Source organism: Dermacentor andersoni, chromosome 7 (assembly GCF_023375885.2).
Source record: "Dermacentor andersoni chromosome 7, qqDerAnde1_hic_scaffold, whole genome shotgun sequence".
In the NCBI taxonomy this organism is placed as follows: Eukaryota; Metazoa; Arthropoda; class Arachnida; order Ixodida; family Ixodidae; genus Dermacentor; species Dermacentor andersoni.
In genome coordinates this window covers 53,200,682-53,213,122 of record NC_092820.1, presented here as the reverse complement: position 1 = coordinate 53,213,122, position 12,441 = coordinate 53,200,682, and positions in this window count along the sequence as shown.

Sequence of the window (12,441 nt, the reverse complement as noted above, 5' to 3'; positions counted from 1 at the left end):
GTAGTGATCAGTTTACTGCGAATCACTCGAGAATTTAGTTGAATATACAAGCACAATATAACTTTGCACATTCCGACCAAAGAGAATATAAACCAAGACATAAGCATCTATGCACTACCTATTAATAGAAACACTAAACTGCCGTAAATATATTATCTGCGCACTCGCAACGCCATTTCGATCCGCTAGAGCCTCCGGCGCATCTTGCTCTAACATCCCGCCACTTTCGCCATAAAATGGGCGAAATCACGTCCGTCTTCTTCAGTGGAATCTCGGATGTTTGGCAGTTCCAGGTTTCCGATTGTAATACTCAGCAGTGCATTCCAGTTGTTAGGGAGAGGGTGAGTTCTTTCTGGCAAAAAAAAAAAAAGTTGGTGCTTCAAAAGGTACACTTCATTGTGGTCGAAGTGATCGGTAACCGCAATAAATGACTGACAACATCTTGCAATTGGGAAGCATAGCGATGTAGTGGGAACAACGGGAAGCCAACATATAAATGCGTGGACGTCAAATGCTCATTCAGCCGTCGGAAGAATGTTCCCCTCCGGGCATAAATTCCTCCCGTGTTCTTCGCCGCATGGCAAGCCGACTACTGGAAGGAATTCCCTTCAGTTTACTTTCTCTTGCTTTAGCGACAGGCATGCTACAAAGATCGCATTGTTCTGATAAGGCCGACTAGTCGCTGCCGAAGGTTGCCGAGAATTAGCTGTTTGTACATGCTCTATGCGTCAGGTTGGCGTTGTTATCGACGGGTAGCACGTATCTGAAAGCACGATTTCTTGAACTTTCATTGCGGACGTTCATATTCCTTTTTTGAACACTGCTTCCCCAGAAAGGTCTACAATTGCCTCCACGGTCCCTTTGATCACAAGGCACAGATCCACCGCTGCCGTGGTAGTTGCATGGATGACATTGTTTAGACGTCGTATTCGGCGTACATTCTTTCGTGCGTAAGCAATGATTTCTTAGCCAGCGAGCCTGCTATGAACGACGTGTCTCTCTGCGTGCACGTACCTTTTTTGCGGCGACATTATACAAAATTACTTTTCGTGTGTAAAAAAATTGTTACGAATTAAGGGAGTGCCTTCAGAAAAACAAACGTGGGTGTGTAGGGAAATCCTTCTTTGCGGCGTTTCAAACTCCGTGTTCCTAGAATTTGAAAGAGAGTCGAGCTACGACACCTAGCGATGCATTGGACCGCTTTACAGCAGTGATACAGTACATGGCACGAAAAGAAATGCGCACAACCTAAAGACACCCGGGGTTTCTAACTCAACGCCACCCAAGGCACGTCGAGCCGTGGCTCGTCCATCGTAAAGCGAGAAGCCCATCCCACATGGGCCAGCGGCTTCTCCCCTGGAGCGGCTGGAGTGTAATCGCACAGGGGCGCTTTGATCTTGTTTTGAATGCGCCGCGAAGCCTAGTCACGGGTATACTCCTTCACGTCAGCTAGGCGGTCTTCGAATCCTTGGGTAACTGCTATTCGGTCGCGATTCAAGTCGCTTCATCTTGTGTACAAATTACACGTGACTTAAGAGTGCTTGCCCTTTAAATAATTATTCCACGCCTCAGTGAGTCTTAGAATCAAGATTCCAATTTAAAGGCATGTGCAAAGGAGTGTGTCCAAGGCATCGTGGCGGCAACAAACGCACAACGTGAAGACACGACCAACACTCGTACGCAAGTGGCAAATTTTCTGGAATTGATGCACTGAAAAAAGCAACGAAAACGTGTAGAGCATATAGAGGAAGAAATTGAAAGAGCTAGAGAGGAAAATAAGTCTTTAACAATTCGCCTATTCTGCGCCGCACCTTTCCACAAACTGCCCACAGTTTGTAGAAAAAGTTATTGGGAGGGATTATGGTTGTAAACTGCAAGGGAAGATGCACGGGTGGAGTGCGTCACTTTTAAGGAGAAAATGACTTCAGCCGATAAATGGGAGCGGAAGCTTTAAAAATATAGAGCGAGATAAGGCCGGCGATCTGCGATCGCCAGGTAATTGGGTAGTAGTTAACAAAATACTAAAGGAAATCTGAAGCAAGGTGTCTTAAAAAAGGCGAAAAATATAGGAAATCCGATGAGTTGAAATCTATATACAGTGAAGCTTTATGTGAGCTCATAAGGAGTCCGAGCACTAGTTTTTGTCTATTAAATGTCCTCACTAAGTGACAAGGAAGGCGTTAATCAGGCACAGTAGGGAGGCTAATGCAATGCCGCCGCCATGGCAGCGGTGATGAGGATCATCATGTTTTAGTGTCATCACATCTGAAACCAGGCAAAAAGCCAACCTTGCCTTGTTGATTTATTCAGGCATATTTTGCATATTTTCCATTATAACGTTTTTATACATCTCTCAATCTTTCTTTTTTATCAAAACTTCTCTATCTAGCTTTTATGGCTACCTATACCTGTAACGAATCCGGTTGTATTAATTGCTTGCCAGCTTTATTTCTCTAATACTCAAAATCTCTGCTGCATATTTCGATTGCTCACTGGTTGATGCCTTCGTCAACTTTAAATGCGAACGCTCCTTGAAGGTATAGGTGATTCCCTTGGCATTCCATTAGAATGTGCCCAGTTGTCTCCGGATTTTCGCTGCACCGTACGCATGCTTCATATTGTTCAGAATATTTGCTCCGGAATGTCTTTGTCCTTAGGCAGCCTGCTCGAACCTCGAATAGCAAGGCACAGCCAATGTTGGCGTACAGACTTTCCCTTCTGATTTCTTCCTTCCAATTGTTCGAAATATTTATGGTCGTTTTTGATCCTATTTTTTAGGTTCAATTCACTGCCTCTGTTTCTCTTTCTGATGACTCCTGGCTGTATACTTGCACTTTCATTTACCCTGTACTCGGTTGCCAACGTTCCTGACCTCTTCCTCCATTCTGTATCGACGCTTTTCAGGTACAGATGCCTGTGCACTTTAGCCGCCCGTATATTTTAATCAATGCTCCTAAATCTTTCTTCAGAACTAATCTTGCTCTGCGCTTCTCTGACTTTAAAAGAGATCCCACTCCGGTTCACCCTGCATCGCCTCATTTGTGATTTTGCCATGGCGCCTAAGAGTCAACCGACCTACCGATCTTTGGTGACATTCCAACCCAGATAAGGTATCCTATTTGATGCACAAAATGGTGTTTGCGAGCGTTAGCAATGGCGCCATTACTCATTTCTGGATTCTACGCACCACCTCAAATTTGTTGGGGCACCAACGTGATCTATGTTTCATCATTACTGCATTCCGCTTACCCTATACTTTCAGATTATCTTAGTGAGCGCTAGAATAAGTATTTGCTTCGTTTATGCATACGCCGAGGTATTTACATTGCCGCACTGTGGGTTTGACTTATTGTTAAATTGACAACACGTAATTACTCATCCCTTCATTCAAGATCAAACTTTCCGATTTTTTGTGTGCTAAACATAGGGCGTAGATTTGTTGCTGCGTTGGCGCACATTCTCGGTAGTATTTAAATATCTTGCATTGTCTGCTAGTAGCACTATGTTCAACATATAAGTCTGTCCGGGGACCATTTGGTGCACCATTTCTCCATGTCGCATGTAGGGCAAATCGAACCCTAATTCACTGTTTTCCAGTCGTTTTATTTGCTCTTAAGATTACGCGTGAGCAATGGTGGGTACATATTACATCCTTGCATCAGTCATTCGTGAAATTCGACGACTTCATTACACTTTCTGCATTCTCATGTAATTTGCACTCGGTCGTCTTGGTATATATTCATCAGCACACCAAGAAATCATCTATGCTTTTGTGCTGGAGAATATCGCATAAGGATTTCCTGTCTAGGTTGTCGTAGTCTCCTTTAACATCTAAAAGTGGTGTCCATAGAGGCCTATTGTGAGCTACTGAAATATCTGTGCACTGAGTTTGTACAAAGATATCCTCTAAGCGTCTGCCTGGCCCGAACCCATTTGGTAGTTGCCCCAGTACATCATTTTCTTCCACGCAATTCGAGAATTCTAATTTTATGGCTTGCATTGCCGTTCTATATGTCACCGATGTTCCCGCAACTGGTCAGCATGAGCTCGTCTTATGCTTAATAAATTTTCCTTAGATTATATATCTTGCTTTCATGCCGTCAACCAAAATTTTCTTCGCTCTAATTACTTGCTCTATGATATTAGTAAGCAGTGTCTTGCTCATTGCATCAAAGTTTTTGGCTTACTGTATTGGAATTTCAACGGGCCCTGCAGCCACGTTATTAAAGAGATTTTCTTCTGCTTTTTTACCAGCAACAGCTTGCTATTTAAACTTTGATCCCTCAGGCTTCTTTGTTGTTGCTGGATCTGCTCGAGTGGGAGTTAGGCTTTCTTTCGTGCCAAAGGTATCCCTAATAGCGTTTGTGATGTACCGTAGCCCATCGTCTCTTTCGTAGATGTTACCATCTTCATGCCTCATGTCCCCGTTTGAAAATTTTTATTTGGAGCTCCGAGTTCTCTCCTTTGGTTCCACAATCGTTTTGGTGCACCTTCGTCTCTTTTGCGAATTCTATGCACCCAACGTTCACATGTGTCTTTAATTTTTTTTTGCGTGAGCTGACTAGCCACCCTTCTCTTTTCTTCGTATTTGTTTCATCTAAGGAACACCTATTCTTCGTGTAATCCCAACTTTTTGGCTTCTGCATTATCCTTTGACGCCTGCTTGCGCTCTCCTATAGCTCGATTTATTTCCTTGTTCCACCACTTACGTGGTTTCCGCTTTCCAATCCAACGGCTGTTCTGCCATCGCTAAGCCTTACGCTAAGGCCTAGTCGATAAAAGACAGCATATTTTCGCACTACCACGTTACTTAGCTATGCCATTTATTTTACCTGTTAACTACAATAAGGTTCTGTTCATTGCACTGATCCAGCACTAGAGAGCCGTTGTAATCTGTATATACGTCTAAACACTCCATTTGCGCATTCGTGTCTCCTGCTAAAATCACACGGTCCGAGTGTCCGAGCTCATTAATAACGTTTCTAACGCAATCAATCAATTATTTATTGTTATCGCTGCTCTCACTACCTGTCGACAGGTAAGTAACAACAAGCCACGTCTTCTTTTCTTCCAATGTGTTGCTAATCCATAAATGCTGACCCCTTTTTACAACTTGCCACTACATACCTCGCTTCATTATTATGTTTACGCCTCCGCCTTTCCTTGACCCAGTCATTTCATGCACCCTTTCTGATACAGAATCTCGTAGATGCGCTTCGGTCAAGTGGTACAGGCTTATAGATTCCGCATTCAGCCAGATTTCAATTTCCAGCTATTCTCTCAGCTGAGTGGTTGCGTGACAAATTTCAGCGTCTCTATACTCATCCTTCGTTGACCTTTCCTTAACTATTTGTGGTGTAATTCTGTTCCTTACTGATGTGTCGTTACATTCAATACTTAATCTTCCTTCCTGATTGCAGGGGGCCCGCCTAAACAAGCTACTGCCACCACCGCGAATCGCCGTCTAACGGGTGTTGCTACACTATCGCTAAAATATTTCCAGTCACGCAAAAGCTCCTTCTCGGCCGGCTCGGTGCACTTCTCGGTAGATGTAAATGACCGTAAAGTTGATTGCTTTAGCTAGCGCCGAAACTTCGCAGTTTACTGCAAGCACAGCCCATTATCTGGCACACCCCTGACTTTCAACCTCTGGCACCATGGACACTGCGGTTTGTACTTCCTTTGAAACATTCCGTAAATCGGTAACCCCTTTTGCTATTTGCTTCAAGACCCCTGTCCCGCGTCCTTGCAGTGCGTCAATCACTTCACCCATTATCACTACTAGATGCCTCTACTACACTGTATTGCACAAGTGTTGCTTGACCTTTGTAATCACCTTCGTTATTGGTTTTGCCGGAAGCGCGCTAATCTGGACTCGCTCGCCTACACCGACCCTCTCTATCGTCCCCGGTCCTGCTTTCCGGATGCCTGAAGCTCCAACAAAAACAACTCGATGCCATTTCTCCTCCCCGCCCCCGAAAACCTTACCTGAGGTCCCGATGCCATCCCTTCCTGTCCAATCGTCCCCCTTCACTTGTATTCATCATCGGCCGGCACGTCAGTGGCAGCCACTTCGTTACCATCACTAACGGGTCTGCCACTCATTTCCAGCGTGATGGTTTCATCTTCCCTACCTGTTCTCGTTTCGGTGCCAGTTCAGTTTGCGATGCTTGCATCACAGCATTCAACATTGCTTTGCTGAATGGTCGCCTTCAGCTTAATTTCTACGTTGGTTACCTATGTCCTACCGGCTTCCTCTGCTTCTACTTGTTATTATGTTCCTTTTCTGCATTCGGAATGTCGTTAACTGGCATATACTTCTCTTGCTCTAGGCGACCTAGTCGCGAGCCTTGCACAACCTACAGATAAAAACTACCCTTTCTCCATCGCGTACACACTAAAACCCCGTTCCTTCCAACGCGTAGGAACGCTCGCACTCCCAACAACGCAATCTTTGGGTTCGCTTACTATCCACAATTATTTCGTGCTAAGAAGGCGTCGAACAAAACAAAAAAAGCTAATAATGGTTATCTTCTTATGTGTAATGAAAAAGACCAAGAAACTAAGAAGTGCGACCAATATTATATATTCATTGCTCGTTCCACCTAACAATTTTAACAACGAAATGAGTGAAAAAAGCTAAATAAAAGCATGTCCCTTTTGCGCGCTCCCCCTGCTGTGCTGAGACGGCGCCTTCAATTGGCACGTGCGTTTCCTTCGGCGCCATTCGAAAGAGTAACGCGCCTAAGCAGAGACGAAGGTCATTTGGCGGTGCGGCGAGGAACCCCGCGGCGGAGATGGCGCGTACGTCGTCTGCTGGGGTTGGTATATTGGTAGCCACGTAGCATCCACGGTCACAAAAACTCGGCGAGGTACACACATAAAAGCGTTGCTTTTTATGCTTCCTGAACGCAACAGGCATGGAAGCCTCTATTTCTCATTATTAAAAATTCTGCCAAGCCGACCAAAACGGGACCAGTGAGATGAGACACCACAGCAGGTACCGCGGTGACTTGGTCCTGCTGCCGGGAATATTTACTGTTACTGTTTTTCTTTTATTTACGAAGACAATCACTGACACATCAATTTTATGTCATGCCTGCTCATTTCCGTGCACGAAATGTTGGCGCCTGTTTTCGTTCAACGACCGCTTCAAGCACCGAAAAAATCTGTGCCGTCAGGCGTGCGACATTGAAAGCGTCGGGTACGGTACCGTGGAAGCTACTGGTGGTGCCGCAGAATACAGCCCGACGATCAGCCGCAGGGTGCAGCAAAGCGTGCCTATATATTTCACGTGTACACCTAAGTACAAAGATTTGATTGCGTTCACGTGTGTACAGATCGTTCGGCCACTGAAACCAGCTAATAATACTTACAAATATACGGACGCTGTCTGTACCGGGCGAGCAAGATGTTGGCGATGCCACTACGACAGTTTTGCAGTCCCAGCATCGACGGCGCTCGCACGGCCCGTGTGTGAGGTTTATAAAGTCACGTGCACTGTAAAAAATTTCCGTCATTATACGGAGGATTTCCATCATTGTACGGAGAACTCGAGGTAAAAATACGGAAAGTATGTCATAATTCAATATCACGACAAAATCTGCCGTTAATATACGGAAAGTGCTCCCCGTTTTAAGCTTTACGGACATTTCACTGTAATCACTGTTTTGCGCGAAACAGACAGAATTGCGTATTTTTGTTATGCGAACATCTATATTATTGTGAGAAAATTTAAGCTGTCTGAAATTCTGTCTGAATGAGCGCTCGTACTCGCAAAGTTTCAGCTAACAATATCTCGATGAACACGCATACTGTACGCATTATGAAGATACGAACAAAATGTGAGAGCTAGCCTTCTACCAAAAGCTGCAATACCAGATCGTATATATATATATATATATATATACGCATCTTGTATTCCGGTCGCAGTTTGCCGCGCATATGGGCCTTGTAACGCTGATCACATGCGCAAATATATGCGTGCTCTCGCAATGTTCTAAAATTAAGCGCTTTGTAGTTAATAATGCAGCCTATATATTTAAGTGAACGAAGAGCCGTGGACATACGTGCATACGTAAACAAGCTTGCGGCACTTAGGTGCTGGTGCACTGGGAAGGACATTGGTGCTCTACGCCAAAAATTGTGCGCACTATAAATCAGTACCGAAACGCAGGGGGCGGTGTAATGACCGCAATTTCGTTTACATTTAGCAACAAATGGTCTCGAAGGGTACTGACGGAATGTAGATCCAAGTACAACGGTCGGATGAAATTTTCGAATGCGGCAAGCAATTAACCCAAGTGCGAAAGGGCTTTGCTGAACTGCAATATAGTTGGTGGAACTCATTCCCATAATATTTGCAAAATATCTCGTCTCTGTCAATAACTGGCCATTCATTGTGAAAAAATCGATTAGGCATAATTTTCACTGTTCATGCGTTAATTCTTGCGGTAAGATGTTTTGCAAACATTTGGCGCCTCATATTGAAACAAGACCGGTAAGCGCGCTCATTCTTGTACGGCAGAATAAAAAACGCGAACATGCACCGACATGTTTGCAAACTACTGGAAGGTGACTGAAGATGAAGGACCCATTACCGTGCTAGTACTGTGTGTACTGTAAAAAAGAAGAAAAAGAAAAAGACGGGAAGAAAGAATGCCCAGTGCCGAGATGTAACGATTCAAGCTTTATTTCTTTTTGGCCCAGAATGCAACAATATTAGTTCCATGTGCTTTATACATGGGTAAATGTTATGGCACAACTCATTATTTACCCGTTCATTACACGCACCAACCAGCCCAAATTATCAGTATACTAGAGCTTATTGATGCATCGCAGTGCACTGCTTTGCACTTCATTGCAGCGCAGGGGTTTGCTATCCCCAGTATAGCGAACGGTTTGGTTGACCTCCCTGCCTTTCTGCTTCTTGCATTCTCTCTGCCTTTGTATAAAACGCACTAACTTGTGGGAGAGAAAGCGTTCTCCTCTTTTAGAATTCAATTATTTGTCAAGCAATTATTTTGCAGTTTCAGTAACTAGAGTACAAATGCGAAAACGAAACCGATTCTGTTCCGATCTCCGCGCTCACAGAGTGCGGCACCAGGGGACAGCGCGCGCTGCGCTTCCATTAGGAGTGGTGGAAGAACCGGCAGATGTGAAGTCAACCGGCAGTTATCGTGGTGTGTTGTAAATGTTGTTAGTTTGCCTTAAATATCTCTTGATTTGTACTCAAGAGTGGAGCAAGACAAGAAGAAAGAGAGATTGACGCATCGGGAGCGAAGAACAGAAACGATGGATGGTTACGCTGCTTGGGTCTCGGCACGTTCGAATTGGCAAAGTTCCGAATTTGTCGCTGTGTGGTGTACGCTTGTGCGCTCGTCATTTGCCGTCATCGCGCGGGGATATTTGCGCTGATGTCTTTCACTTCGTGTATAAAACTCTGCACGCTGCGGTATCGAAAAAGTTGTCCTGTGTTTGGGTGCACGTATGCGCTTGGACACTGATTGCCTGCTTGCTCTCAACGGGTGTTCAACAGTCTACGTGCGTTCGTAACTTGCTGATGAGGTCATCATCATCATCAGCCTGGTTACGCCCACTGCAGGGCAAAAGCCTCTCCCATACTTCTCCAACTACCGCGGTCATGTACTAGTTGCGACCATGTTGTCCCTGCAAACTTCTTAATTTCATCTGCCCACCTAACTTTCTGCCGCCCTCTACTACGCTTCCCGTCCCGTGGAATCCATTCTGTAACTCTTAGTGACCATCGGTTATCTTCCCTCCTCATTACGTGTCCTGCCCATGCCCAGTTCTTTTTCTTGATTTCAACTAAGATATCATTAACTCGCGTTTGTTCCCTCACCCAATCAGCTCTTTTCTTATCCCTTAACGTTACACCTATCATTCTTCTATAGGAGTTAAGCCCATTTTAATCTTATTTGGCTTGCATAACGCAGGTGTTAAAATTATGTGCTGCAAGCCGGTGTCGCGAACAGAAATATTGTTTCAAAAGACCAATATGCAACGTCTCAGGCCAAAAATGGCGCATGAATGGGGAAAGGGATCACCCTATCTTTTCAGATCGATTCCAGTGATAGCGCGATCGGCTCGGTCGCAAGTTTCGTGTGGTACTTCTAACCTTTTGCTCACTCGCGTCAAAAGCGTAGAATAAAACTGCGTTCTGTTCCGCACTTGTATTGACGCTTGTATAGGCTTGAGAGAATACTGTATCCGATACAACAATTTCTGCTAGAATACGGAAATAAACGTTCGAGGCAATAGCAGTGGCTCACTACCTGTGATCGTTACTTTCTTGCTTAGGCGCACGTTTTTATTGTGACCAGAAAAAAAGTTCTTCGCTCTGGCTGCTCTGCTGTGTTTCCTTGGTGCAACTTTTTACGGTGCAGCAAGACGTGTTGCTTCGAATGATGTCTGGGCAGTCAAGGCATTCGTTTCAGTAAGCAAGAAGGAAACGGTGTATCAGTGCGAAAAAATCTGGACATACAAGAGAAGCGAATGGTATTATCATAGACTCTATTTTACGAATATTTGAGTTGTATTACTAAAGCGGAAAGTGGATATGCATGACAGTCAAATTGTATTGAGACTCAGCAAAAAAAAGGTAACTTATCATTACTAATCAATCCTTTTCTTTTACTGAAAGGCAAGTTGCTGTTGTTCTGCTGGAGCTGAGAAGAGGTCTGCTGCCTAAAATGGGTCCATCTCTCTCAAGTTATCGCAGTATTGTAGCTCTCAAAGTGAGTGGATTTTTCTTTCTCTTAGCTATTTGCTACCTGAATCATGACCATCTACTTAGCTGTGTAGGTGATCAATGTTAGTCACATTGGAGTGCTGGTGGACAAGCACTGCTTTATGATTACAACGCATAGGACAGAGTGCAGCTGTGGCAGTATGCGAAGGCGTTAATCTATTAGCCAAATTAGGTTCTTCGAGGTAATATGTTAATATATTGATGTCATTGGATTGTGGTCTAGCAGGCAAAAATGCTAAACAAGTACAAGTAACCTTAATTTGCACTTGGTAAGATGCGCAAGCAATTCAGGCTGTTATACATGAAATAGGACATTTGTAGATGTCTTCTACAATGCTGAAGTCCTGAATAGCTTCAGAGTTTAGTGATACCACTATAATTTCTCTGTAAAGCGTGCAGCACAGTTCAGGGAGGCAGGGGGAGGCTGGCGTCAACAGGCGTCTACTTACTGTGAAGTTCAAATGAGATGTTACTGTTAGGGTGACTCTATATGATTTATGCTTTCATTCTAATCTTGCATGAGGCAGACAGGTTAACCACTTGGTCAAACAATAGTGATGTTATATCTATGTATACAAGTGTTACCCATTCATTTCTGCCATTTGGACAATGGCAGAAATGCATGGGTAATACTTGTACACATAGACATTACATCACTATTGTTTAGCCAAGTGGTGCCCCTGCACGCTAAAATTTACAGGGACATTATTAAGTAATGTCAACTTTTGTTGCAACATTAAGGCACCTTTTATATTATTAAAGATTACCACCATTGTGTACCATCATAGCGTAATATTTGCACTAAATGTATTTGACTTTGCTATAAAACCCTGCACAGTGGTGCATCATGACAATTTTTTGATAGTTTCTGGCCTCAGAATATTCTTGTTTGCAACAAGACTATAATGCAGTTGTCTCTCCTTATATTTTTTGGCACTTCAAACTGCGGCGAGCTAAACCACTGGGCAGCAATGCTGGAATCGCTGCTACGTGTGGAGCTGTCTTCAAACACACACAATGAATACATAATTACTTTTTTTAGCGCAAAGCAATGGACACAAGAAAGACGACAGAACAAGGCGCTACTCTCAACTGACATCACTTTATTTCGTCACTCCTTTATAGACAACAACCGGAGCCGCCGGGAAAGAGAGACCCTCGTGCAGTTCGTTGCGGCGCTACGAGGGTTAGCGAGTGCCTCCGTTCAAGCCCAGGTACTACACAAGCCCGCGCCCAGGGTAGCCTTTGCAAAGGTAGGCGGCGGGGGCGTGCGGCAGCAGGCTCAAGTTCTTCCGCGGCCAGGCTTCAGGTCATGGCCGAGGACCCGCCGATTTTCGCCTTGTGGCACACAGGGCACGTACCGTCGTCTGTGCCGCCGTACCTGCTGACCGCCGAAATCTGCGGGCACCCAGTTTCCACAGGGGCCAGCATGTCGGTCATGGCCGGGAAGCTCTTCAGGCGTACTTTCCCCGGCGTGTCCGTAGAGGCCTCGGGCGCAATGCTGCACAACTACTCCGGGCAGTTCTCTCAGATCCAGAGTCAGGCACAGGTCAGCGTTCGCTTTGGTAACAGGGAGGCAACCCTTCCCCTTTACTTAACCAAGGGGTCGTCGCTGACGCTGCCGGGCCGAAACTGGATTCATGCACTGGGCGTTCGTCTGCCAGAGTACA